At 45.0% G+C, this 12972-nt stretch overlaps 1 non-coding gene and 1 pseudogene across 1 annotated transcript; both read right to left on the reverse strand.

Moving 5' to 3' along the window:
* Positions 1–3339: 3339 nt before the first annotated feature.
* On the reverse strand, positions 3340–3521 carry LOC123950227. The gene has a single exon (XR_006820211.1). It is a non-coding gene; the product is annotated as a U2 spliceosomal RNA (small nuclear RNA).
* A 2995-nt stretch (positions 3522–6516) lies between these two features.
* Positions 6517–6670, reverse strand: LOC123950223 (annotated as a pseudogene).
* Positions 6671–12972: the final 6302 nt, after the last annotated feature.

Raw genomic sequence — 12972 nt, forward strand, 5'->3', positions numbered from 1 at the left:
CGCTGGGAGTCCGACCCCATGCTGGGTGTACAGATTACTTAAAATTTAAAAACAATTTTTTTTTAATTCAAAAAAAGTTTGAGGAGGGGCGCCTGGGTGGCTCTGTCGTTAAGCGGTCTGCCTTCAGCTCAGGTCATAATCCCAGGGTCCTGGGATCGAGCCCCGCATCGGGATCTCTGCTCAGCAGGGAGCCTGCTTCCCTCTCTCTCTCTGCCTGCCTCTCTGCCTACTTGTGGTCTCTGTCTGTCAAATAAATAAATCAAATCTTAAAAAAAAAAAAAGAACTGATTAGCCAGTTTCTTTAAAACAGTAGCACCAATAATTTTTTTTTAATTCCAATATAGCCAACATACAGTGTTATATTAGTTTCAGTTGTATGATATAGTGATTTAACACTTCCATACATTGCCCAGGGCTCATCAGACAAGGGCAATTCTTGGGCCCACCCTCAGTTAAGTGCCTGCCTTTGACTCAGGTCATGATCCCAGGGTTCTGGGATCAAGTCCTGCCTCAGGCTTCCTGCTCAGTGGGGAGCCTGCTTCTCCCTCTCCCTTTGCCCCCCCCACAACAGTCACGTTCTCTCTCTCAAATAAATAAAAATCTTTTTTTAAGATTTTATTTATTTATTCGACAGAGATCACAAGTAGGCACAGAGGCGGGTGGAGAGAGGAAGGGAAGCAGGCTCCCCGCCGAGCAGAGAGCCTGATGCGCGGCTGGATCCCAGGACCCTGAGATCATGACCTGAGCCGAAGGCAGAGGCTTTAACCCATGAGCCACCCAGGTGCCCCAAGATTTTATTTATTTATTTGACAGATTACAAGTAGGCAGAGGGGGGGGGGGGGAAGCAGATTCCCTGCTGAGAAGAGAGCCCATGTAGGGCTTGTTCCCAGGACTCTGAGATCATGACCTGAGGCAAAAGCAGAGGCTTAATCCACTGAGCCATCCAGGCACCCAATAAATAAAAATCTTGAAAAAAAAAAGAAATCATATGGTATTTGTCTTTCTCTGAGTTATTTCCCTTGGCATAATACTCTAGCTCCATCCACAATGTTGCAAGTGGCAAGATTTCATTCTTTCTTATGCCTGAATAATATTCCATTGTGTATACAGACCACATCTCCTTTATCCATTCATCTGTCGATGGACACTTGAACTGCTTCCATAATTTGGCTGCTGTAAATAATGCTGCTATAAACCTAGGGCTCCATCTAACCCTCTGGATTAGAGTTTTTTATGGAGGGGGGGAGGGTAAAATACCCAGCAGTACGATTGGATCATAGGGTAGTTCTATTTTTAACTTTTTGAGGAACCTCCATGCTGTCTTCCATAGTGACTGCTTCAGTTTCCATTCCCCCCAAGAGTGCAAGAGGGTTCCTTTTTTTTCCCACACTTGCTGTTTCTTGTGTTACTGATTTTTGCCATTCTGACAGGTGTGAGGGGTATCTCACTGTAGTTTTGATTTGCATTTCTCTCATGATGAGTGATGCTGAGCATCTTTTCGTGTGTCTGTTGACCATCTGAATATCTTCTTTGGAGAAATGTCTGTTTGTATCTTCTGCCCATTTTTAACTGGATTATTTGGTTTGGAGGGTGTTAATTTGTAAAGTTCTTTATGTATGTTGGATACTAATCCGTTTTGGATATGTCATTTGCAAATATCTTCTCCCACTCAGTTGTCTTTTAGTTCTGTTGACTGTTTCCTTCACCTCTGCATAGAAGCTTTTTATTTTGATGAGGTCTCAGTAGTTTATTTCTGCTTTTATTTCCCTTGTCTAAGGAGACTTATCTAGAAGAAATGTTGCTATGGCCGATGTCAGAGACCTTATTGCCTGCGTTCTCTTACAAGTTTTTTATGGTTTCAGGTCTCACATTTAGTTTACTACCAGTAATTTACAAAACACTTTTATAAGTAACTAACATTCAATTTTTAAAAAAGATTTTATTTATCTATTTGACAGAGAGAAAGAACACAAGCAGGGGGAGTGGGAGAGGGAGAAGCAGGCTCCCGGCTACAGGGAGCCTGAAGCGGGGGCTTGATCCCAGGACACTAGGATCATGACCTGAGCCAAAGCCAGATGCCCATCCAACTGAGCCACCCAGGCACCCACTAACATTCAATTTGCAAGAAAACTTAATACATAAATGTTTTTCTCTACTTACTTACAGAAAATTCTGTACAGAAAAATCAAGTTGAGGGGTGCCTGGCTGGCTCAGTCAGTAGAGCAAGAAACTCTTGATCTCGGGGTTGTCAGTTCGAGCCCCATGCTGTGTGTAAGATTACTTAAAAGATAAAATATTTTTTAAAGAAAGAAAAATCAAATTAAATCCACAAATTACTAGAATAAGAGTTCAATAAAAACTAGACACAAGGGTGCCTGGGTGGCTCAGTGGTTTAGGCCGCTGCCTTCGGCTCAGGTCATGATCTCAGGGTCCTGGGATCGAGTCCCGCATTGGGCTCTCTGCTGGGCAGGGAGTCTGCTTCCCTCTCACTCTCTCTGCCTGCCTCTCTGCCTACTTGTATCTCTCTCTGTCAAATAAATAAATAAAATCTTTAAAAAAAAAACAAAACTAGACACAAAACAATTGTTCTGCATGCCAGGAGAAAACAACTAGAAAAAAAATTTTTTGAGATTTTTAAATTTTGTTTATTTGACAGGGAGAAACACAGTGAGAGAGGGAACACAAACAGGGGGAGCGGGAGAGGGAGAAGCGGGCTTCCACTGAGAAGGGAGCCAGATGCGGGGCTTGATCCCAGGACCCGGGAATCATGACTTGAGTTGAAGGCAGACACCTAACAACTGAGTCTCCCAGGTACCCCAAAATGTTTTTTTTAAGTTGTCATTTATGCTAACAACTGTTAACCTTCAAAATAATACTGTCAGTTATTTTGCCAGGAAGGACGGGATTATTCAGGAATAGCAGAGAATTGCATTTCAGGATATGTGGGCAATTTGCAAGAGTGTACAGAACCGAAAATACCCTTGCTATTATCCAGAAATGTCACTTCTAGATTCACAGCCCAGAGAAACTCTCATACTTGTCCACAAAGCAACATACAAAAGATCTCACGCAGCATTGGCTAAAGCATTAAATATTTGGTCATCTGGAAAAATGCCTGTCACCAGGGGACAAAATAATTTGTAGAAAATTTCTAAATAGAATACTATAAATGACTAAATCTTAAAGAACCAGGGCAGAAAAGACAAAATGTGCATCACAAATAAAGCATGAAAGGAAGAGGGGAAACAGCAGGTTCACCTTAAATTTTTTATTTCAAAAACCAGAAGACACTGTGGAGTACCGACAGTCTGCATTTTAACTGACAACTATCCGGAAAGGGAGAACCATACCATTCACGGAGGTACTGTGGTATCAGATTGGTCTGTGGAATGAACGGAGCCAGACTCCACTCAATCTCCCTGTTCCAAAAATCCACTTCATAAAGCATCCTCAGGCAGAGGATTTACGAAATATTAAATGATAAGAACACATGCTATTCATGATCTTGGCCCAAAAACAAAACAAAACAAAACAAAACAAAACAACCTACAATTAAGTTTCCCATCAGAACTTGCTTCCCAATTTTTCACTCAAGGCAATAAAAGCAGGCTTAAAGCTGTCCCTGATAAAATTCCACATCTCAACTCTTCCAAAAAAACAGTCTAATCCTTCCCTGGGAGACCTTCCCACTGGCAGAATTGAGAAATTCTGTTCTCAAATTGAATTTTTCCCAGAGGTGAATGCCCTCGTCCCAGCTCCCAGCAGAGCACCTCTCATTTGCCTGTCCCTTCTCCGCTAACGGAGGCAGTGCCTCTTGCTGCCAGGAGGGGGCAGACACTGCTTCCATCCTCGAAGAGCTGCCCTTGGCGAGGAAGCTGTCTATACAGTTGAGGTATTTCTCCTACCAACCTCTTCAGGAGCTTACTTCAAAGCACAGCGCAGGCGTTCGGTGAATTCCAGCGTCATGCCTTAGTTCTACAAAACAGATGCCTTGTTCTATAAAATAAATTATACAGATGCGATTTCTGCCCTCGGGGACGTGGTTAATGGGTCAAGTAGCACAAGGAAAGGAATGCAATAGTGACATTAAAACTGAAAAATGGGGGCGCCTGGGTGGCTCAGTGGGTTAAGTCTCTGCCTTCGGCTCAGGTCATGATCTCAGGGTCCTGGGATCAAGTCCCGCATTGGGCTCTCTGCTCGGCAGGGAGCCTGCTTCCTCCTCTCTCTCTCTGCCTGCCTCTCTGCCTACTTGTAATTTCTCTCTGTCAAATAAATAAATAAAATCCTTAAAAAAAATTTTTTTTTTAAAAACTGAAAAAATGGGGCGCCTGGGTGGCTCAGTGGGTTAAGCCTCTGCCTTCAGCTTGGGTCATGGTCTTGGGGTCCTGGTCGAGCCCCACATCGGGCTCTCTGCTCAGCAGGGAGCCTGCTCCCCCCGCCCCAGGCCTCTCTGCCTACTTGTGATCTCTCTGTCAAATAAATAAATAAAATCCTTTTTTAAAAAAAAGATACCCAATAATAAAACGATGCCACTTCCCGAAAACAACGAATCCAAAGTAAAGCCTCACTTGTTTAAACCCTCCCCCAAAACACCTAACACAAGCCCAGATCCTAAAATAAGTTCTTTTTTTTTTTTAAGATTTTATTTATTTGATAGAGATCACAAGTAGGCAGAGAAGCAGACAGAGAGAGAGGAGGAAGCAGGCTCCCTGCTGAGCAGAGAACCCGATGCGGGGCTCGATCCCAGGACCCTGGGATCATGACCCGAGCCGAAGGCAGAGGCTTTAACCCACTGAGCCACCCAAGCGCCCCCCTAAAATAAGTTCTAACAGCCTCCTACTGAGACACCCTGTGGTTTCCCACAGTGTGTGTTCCTCCTCGCTGTAACAAGCGATAAACTTATGTTGCTCCCATACAAATATGTTCCTGGCAATCTTTGGCTGGAGAGCATTTACAGTTTATCAGCACTGGAGACAATGACCACACCTGGTTTAGACAACTGAGCAAGAGAGGGCCCATTGGAGAAGGAACAGATTTGTAGGAAAAGACGATGAATTCAGATTTGGACAAGCTGAGCTGGTTATGGGCCATCCCAGCGAAGATGTCTGGCAGACCGTTAGATACAAAGGTGTACAGTTCAGGAGATCCTGGGTTGAGACGATGTTGGGGACATGGCAGCACATAGATGGCAAATGAGGCCAAGGTTCTGGGTACGTTGGTCTAGGCAGAGCATAGCGAGTGAGAAAACAAGGGGACTGGGGCAGAACCCTGAAGAATGTGTAGGGATAGAGAGTGGAAAATGGTCAAGAAGCAAGAGGAGACCCAGCAGAGTGCAGGGTATCCGAAAGCAAGGATGGAGAGCACTTCGGGAAGAAAGGCCGGTCAACAGTGTCAAATGCTACCGAGATGTCAAGGAACACGAAGTATTGGGGCACCTGGCTGCTTCCGTGGTGGACCATGTGACTCTTGGTCTTGGGGTCCTGAGTTCCAGTCCCACGTTGGGTGTGGAGATTACTTTAAAGGGGGGCAGGGGGTGCCTGGGTCTGCCTTGGGCTCAGGTCATGATTCCAGGCTCCTGGGATCAAGCCTTGCATCGGGCTCCCTGCTCTGCAGGAAATCTGCTTCTCCCTCTCCCTCTGACCCTCCCCTCTGCCCATGCTCAGTCTCTCACTTTCTCACTCTCTCAAATAAATAAAATCTTAAAAAAAAAAAAAAGATGAGACAAACCATAAATGACTCTTAATCTCACAAAACAAACTGGGGTTTGCTGGGGGGAGGTGGGACTGGGAGAGGGGGAGGGGGCTATGGACATTGGGGAGGGGAGGCGAACCATAAGAGACTATGGACTCTGAAAGACAACCTGAGGGTTTTGAAGGGTCAGGGGTGGGAGGTTGGGGGAACAGGTGGTGGGTAATAGGGAGGGCACGTTTTGCATAGAGCACTGGGTGTTGTGCAAAAACAATGAATACTGTTATGCTGAAAAAAATAAATAAAATGAAAGAAAAAACAAACAAACAAAAAAACAAAACAAACAAACAAACAAAAAGATGAAAGTATCTTCTGGGGGGCGCCTGGGTGGCTCAGCGGGTTGAGGCCTCTGCCTTCGGCTCAGGTCATGATCCCGGGGTGCTGGGATCGAGCCCCGCGTCGGGCTCTCTGCTTAGCTGGGAGCCTGCTTCCTCCTCTCTCTCTGCCTGCCTCTCTGCCTACTTGTGATCTCTATCTGTCAAATAAATACATCTTTAAAAAAAAAAAAAGAAAAAAGAAAGTATCTTCTGGGATTAAGTGAATAAGATCAGTAGTGGCCTCGGTAGAGGGGCCAGTACCAGAGCCAGAATGCAAGGGGTTAAGGAGAGAACGTGAAGAAAAGACATCCCTGGAATGAGGACTGCACAGTTTCAGAGATTTCTCTTTGTCCTTCCCACTGTGGTAGCTCTTCTTCCCAGGACGAACACCTGATGTGAGGTTAATCCAACTCCAAGTATATCAACGCTGTTAAACACCCAGGGACCAGGTTAATGATGCGAGGAGTACACAAAGCAAGCTCCCTTTCCAGCTCCCACTCCAGAAATCAATGGAATACATTGTCCTCCGATAGAGGACGTATCAGATGTTAAACTGATAAGAACAGATATCGCACTTGATCTTAGTCAAAAGGCCGAGAATCGCTAATACCAGTATCCACTCTCCATCATCCCTTCCGTCCCAAACCTTCCTCCCTCGGGTCTACAAATACAGCACGCGAGCCCGTCCTTATACTTTTCAACATCCTCATCTCCCTGAAACCAGGCTAATGCTTCCCACTGTCATGCTTCACCACAACCCAGATAATTCTGTTATCAAACTGGGATTGTTTCTCTACTGAGGTTGCTGGCGGGTTTCCTAGCAAAGCCATGGTTATTTGCATTTCCTCCTCCTCCCTTTAGGGAGGCAGTGCCTCTCGTGGTCACCTGGGGGCAAGGTTGCTCCCTGAGCAAACTCGCCGGACCTCTAAGCAAGGAGCTCATTCCACCTGTAGCGCAATGAATTGGAGCTGGAAAAAGGTCATTCGAAATTTACGGAGATAAACTAATATATTGAGTCCATCTTAGTGTCTTGCATTCTGCCAGGCAACAAGAATATAATGATGATTTCCACAGGTATGATCTTGAACCTAAAAGAGTTACAATGGGCGGCAGGGTGAATCAGGCTTGGGGAGGGAACAGGGGGATTAAAACAACAACAACAACAAAAAAGTGGGAAGGAAAGCAGGGGTCTTGATAGCTATATTGATGGCCTGGTCTTTAGCCTAAAGACTATGGAAGGGCACTGAAGGATTATGAGCTGAGAAGTGAGACTTGACCACAAATGTTTTATTTAGAAAGATCTCTCTGCTATAAGGTAGAGAATGGATTGATTAAAAGGGAGGAAACCAGAGCCAGGGAGCCAGATTAAATTTGTTGTAAAAACCACAGGAAAGGTGTGCCTGGGTGGCTCAGTTGGTTAAGCATCTGCCTTCAGCTCAGGCCATGATTTTGGGGTCCTGGGATGGAGCCCTGGATCAGACTCTGCTCCGCAGAGATCCTGCTTCTCCATCTCCCTCTGCTGCTCTCCCTGCAAATGCGCTCACTCACTCTCTCTCTGTTAAATGAATAAATAAAACCTTTTAAAAAGAAAGATTTTATGCAACCTACTAATGAGAGAACAAATAAGATTTAAGACTGGTTCAAAGGAGAATTCTAGAAAAGGAGTATTTTTGAATCCATCAGTCAAGAATGCTGATATGAATTGTTCATAGGTAGATATAAAACTGGCTAATAAAAAAACAAAAATAAAATAAAATAAAACTGGCTAATGTCACACAAGAATATCACAGAATTATAAAATAACCAAATCAAGAGCAAATAGGAAGTCCAACAAAAGGGCACACTCCCTAGAGAATCAGATAACCCCCAAGATGTGTTGGCTTACTTTACAACATCAAAAGGATACCGAGCAATGACTTTTGCCTCTCTCCGATTTTTGGAAAAAGGCCAAAAAATTTTAACAAGGTCAAAAGTAGAGACCAGGTTTGAATCACAGCTCAACCACAGTAGTTCTGTGTCCCTGGGTGAGTAACGATCTAATACTCAGTTTTCTTCCCTGTAAGCCAGGGATGAGATCTTCATTGTCGTTGTTTCCAAGTAGTTTCCACACCCAAAGTGGGGTTTGAACTCACAACCCCCAAACCGCACGCTCTACTGACTGAGCCCCCAAGCACCCAAAAACTATTTCCCAACTGAGGTAATACTTCGCATAAAGCACTTAGTATTCTACCTTCCCCGGGTGCCACGGGAAGCAGTTAATAGATGTTAATATTGGGGCGCCTGGGTGGCTCAGTGGATTAAGCCGCTGCCTTCGGCTCAGGTCATGATCTCAGGGTCCTGGGATCGAGCCCCGCGTCGGGCTCTCTGCTCCGCGGGGAGCCTGCTTCCTCCTCTCTCTCTGCCTGCCTATCTGCCTACTTGTGATCTCTCTGTCAAATAAATAAATAAATAAATCTTAAAAAAAAATAATAATAGATGTTAATATTTTTCTAAGATTTGTTTATTTATTTGAGAGAGAGCACGGGGCAGGGAGGGACAAAAGGAGAAGCAGAGAATCGGAGAACCTCTAGCACACTCCCTACTGAGCAGGGAGCTGGATGCAGGGCTCCACACTGGACCCTGAGACCATGGCTGGAGCCCAAGAGTCAGAGCCTTAAACTGAGCCACCCACGAGCCCCGGATGTTAATAGAATAACATCAACGCCCTCCACTAATTGTTTCATCTCATTGTTCCCATTTCTCATTATTTGACACCCCAGCCTTTTGATCCTGGCCAAGTAAATGTATTTACACACACACACGCACACGTTTCATTTATTATTATTTTTTAAAGATTTTGTTTATGGGACGCCTGGGTGGCTCAGTTGGTTAAGCGGCTGCCTTCAGCTCAGGTCATGATCCCAGCATCCTGGGATCGAGTCCCACATGGGGCTCCTTGCTCAGCGGGGAGCCTGCTTCGCCCTCTGTGTCTGCCTGCAACTCTGTCTGCCTGTGCTTGCTCTCTCTCTCTCTCTCTAACAAATAAATAAAATCTTTTAAAAAAAAGATTTTATTTATTTGACAGAGATCACAAGTAGGCAGAGAGGCAGGCAGAGAGAGAGAGGAAGGGAAGCAGGCTCCCCGCTGAGCAGAGAGCCCGATGCGGGGCTCGACCCCACACATTTCATTTAATGTGACTACTACATTGTTCCCTTCCAGAACAATCTCCTTTCTTATCCAAAGGAAAAAAAAATCAGTGTTCATTTATTCCATGGATATGAAACTTGTGTTATTTCCACCAAACTTCATTCTCCCCTTGACATACACAAAATCTCCCTAGTTCTGTTTCAAAAATCCTATTCATGGGGACGCCTGGGTGGCTCAGTGGGTTGGGCCTCTGCCTTCAGCTCGGGTCATGATCCCAGGATCCTGGGATCGAGCCCCACATCTGGCTCTCTGTTCGGCGGGGAGCCTGCTTTCCCCCTCTCTCTCTGCCTGCCTCTCTGCCTACTTGTGATCACTCTCTGTTAAATAAATAACTAAAGTCTTTAAAAAAAAGATTATTCTATTTGTAAAAAAAAAAAAAAAAAATCCTATTCATGGGTGCCAGAGTGGCTCAGTGGGTTAAGCCTCTGCCTTCCACTCAGGTCATGATTTCAGGGTCCTGGGATCGAGCCCCGCATTGGGCTCTCTGCTCAGCGGGGAGCCTGCTTCCCCCTCTCTCTCTGTCTGCCTCTCTGCCTACTTGTGATTTCTCTCTGTCAAATAAATAAATAAAATCTTAAAAAAAAAATCCTACTCATGACCTGTTATGTTACATACAAGTCAGTGAGCACAGCCCAGCCCTCCCGTCCTACTCCCTGGAACACTCTACCCCAGGTGGTTCTGTGCTCCATTTCCTTCAGCGTCCTGCACAAACGTCCCCCTCATCAGGAAGTCAGGAAGACCCTCTCTGTCTGAGTGACATGACAGTTTCTCCCTTTGACCCCAGCACTCCCTCTCTCCTAACCTGCTTCACGTTTACCACAGCATTCCGCTCTACCTGACACATCGTTTTTTCCTCCGTGTCCATCCACCAGAACAGAAGCTCTGAGGGAGCATAAGGGGACTGTCTTTGTTCCTTGTTGTATTTCCTATGCCTAGCAGGTGTTCAACAGATAAATACTAGCAGAATAAATATGAACTGAATGTCACCTGCGATCTTCAATGGCCAAGAACACTGCCTTATTTAGTGCTTATTCCCTTTAACCCCTTTGGAGCTTCCAAATAGAACATCCAGTTTTCGGCATCCCCCACCTTCTAGTCACGACACGAGAGGCTGCAAACTCGTACTTAGGCTACCTTTGACCCACAGGCATATTTGGGTTGCCTTACACAACATGCTTAAAATTTCCAGGCTATATGGCAGCCATTAAAATGGACAAATTAGGGGTCCCTGGGTGGCTCAGTGGGTTAAAGCCTCTGCGTTTGGCTCAGGTCATGGACCCAGGGTCCTGGGATCAAGCCCTGCAGCAGGCTCTCTGCTCAGCAGGGAGCATGCTTCTTCCTCTCTGCCTGCCTCTCTGCCTACTTGTGATCTCTCTCTCTCTCTGTCAAATAAATAAATAAAAATCTTTAAACAAAATAAAATGGACAAATTAATATACAGTTCTGGATTTCTGGATCCTCTTGGTTAGATTTTTTTACACAGAGACACTATTTTAGCAAGACAACAACCAACTGGGCTAAAAAGCGGCCTAGCTTGCCACTGTCCCCACCAGTTCATGTCACTTTGGGGCATTATTTAGATACCTGCACAAAGGTCAGTAATCGCCTCTTTCCATTTCCATTGCCAGTACACTTGTTAACACAGAATCCACTTCCCTGTTGCCTAAACTACCCCGACAACCTAATCAATGTCCTTGTCTCCATCTTATCTCTCAGCTTCCTATCACCTCCCTGCTCAAAAACTTTCATCTGTTTCCCCTCATCATCTACGGTTCATATAATCTTTGCATTCCAGACCCTCCTCATTTGGCCTTCCCCAGGAAATCTTTTCCAAGTTTTATATTCTATGATTCCCCTCCAGCCCATCATTCATGAATTACACTCATACACTTCCTTTCTGGTCCAGCTCCAAGCCTGTGCTCAATTTTTTTTTTAAAGATTTTATTTGTTTATTTGACAGAGACAGTGATCACAAGTAGGCAGAGAGGCAGGCAGAGAGAGGGGGAAGCAGGCTCCCCTCTGTGTGCTCAATTTTTTTTTAAAGATTTTATTTATCTATTTATTTGACAGAGAGACAGCGAGAAAGGGAACACAAACAGGGGGAGCAGCAGCAGGACTGAGAGAAGCAGGCTCCCCTCTAAGCACGGAGCCCGACCTAAGTGGATCCCAGGACCTTGGGATCATGACCTGAGCTGAAAGCAGACACCTAACGACTGAGCCATGCAGGTGCTCCCTGTGCTCAAATTTTAACTGGAATCCCCACCTACCCCCACCCCTGTAGTCTGTTTAATCTACTCTTCAAGGCCTAGGCACTCCATGAAGCATTTCCCAACTCCCATTTCCACACACAAACCTTCTATATCCCATCTGCCTAGTGTGGACCTTCTGAATTGTTCATAGTTTAACTGTTTCATATACATACACATATGTAAAATACCTCAAGCTTTTTTTTTTAAGATTTTATTTATTTATTTGACTGAGAGAGAGATCACAAGTAGGCAGAGAGGCAGGCAGAGAGAGAGGAGGAAGCAGGCTCCCTGCAGAGCAGAGAGCCCGATGCGGGGCTCGATCCCAGGACCCTGAGATCATGACCTGAGCCGAAGGCAGCGGCTTAATCCACTGAGCCACCCAGGTGTCCCACCTCAAGCTTTTTTTAGTTATTTAAGTAATCTCTATTACTTAATAGAGCTTGAATTCAGGACCCCAAGATCGAGAATCACTGACTCCTTCAACTGAGTCAGTCATTTACCCCCACATCTTCTATACATTTTGTTATAATTTTTCAACCATGTATTTGAGCAAGCAATTAATACTTGCTGAATAAATAAATTTATTTCAGTCCCTAAATGTATTCAAACTGGAATTCTCTCAGTTGTGCATACTTTTTAGGGGACCCTGGGACACACATAGGGACACTGTTGCCCCTGAGAGTGACGATTGGTTTGGCACGGGGAGAGACAGAAAAATCTTAGATATTAAAGAGGTTTCTGGCCCTTCAAAGGGCCATGGTACATAAGCAAATATACAGCCTACCAGTGGTATTAAAATTTCATGAGTGGGACTGGAGAGGGAAATATCTTCTTAAGGCTCCCGGGGAAGGGGAGATGATAACAACAACAACAACAACAACAAGAAAAAGACTGAGAAACAGAAACCTGGGATCATTCCATTTGTTTCCTGTGCATTTGCCTGCTCCCTGACTACCTTGAGCAGTAACTCTGAGATGAGAGCAGTAAAGCCTAATGGTCACAAAAAAAAAAAAAAAAAAAAAAAGCCTAATGGTCAGATGTGGGGGCATGGAATCAGACAGGCTGGATTTGCAGACTCCTTGGCTCTGATTATCTCTTAAATGGGTAACACGCAGTAAGTTACTTAACCTCCCTAGACCTCACGTTCCTCACCTGTAACATTACCTTAATAGCTTCCTGCCCGGGTTGCAGTGTTAGGTGAAGTCATACAGAGGAGCACACAGTCAGAGCTGAGTCCATGTTTCTGAAACCGGCAAGTACACCGACTACTTACCACAAATTGCTGATGAACCAAGCTAGTTGGTCCTAATGGTCTAGAGGTGACTAGAACCACCTTGAGGATCAGGTGAGAGTTGCAAGCAGTTCTGTAAGAACTCTTGGCACCTAGGGTCCCGTATCTATAAAACGGGGCTAGTTATGGGCCACCTTGGGATTTGGGAGAACTAAAGTAATCAAGTCGTGCAGTGTGCTTA

This window comes from Meles meles, chromosome 8 (genome assembly GCF_922984935.1).
Source record: "Meles meles chromosome 8, mMelMel3.1 paternal haplotype, whole genome shotgun sequence".
Taxonomy (NCBI): Eukaryota; Metazoa; Chordata; class Mammalia; order Carnivora; family Mustelidae; genus Meles; species Meles meles.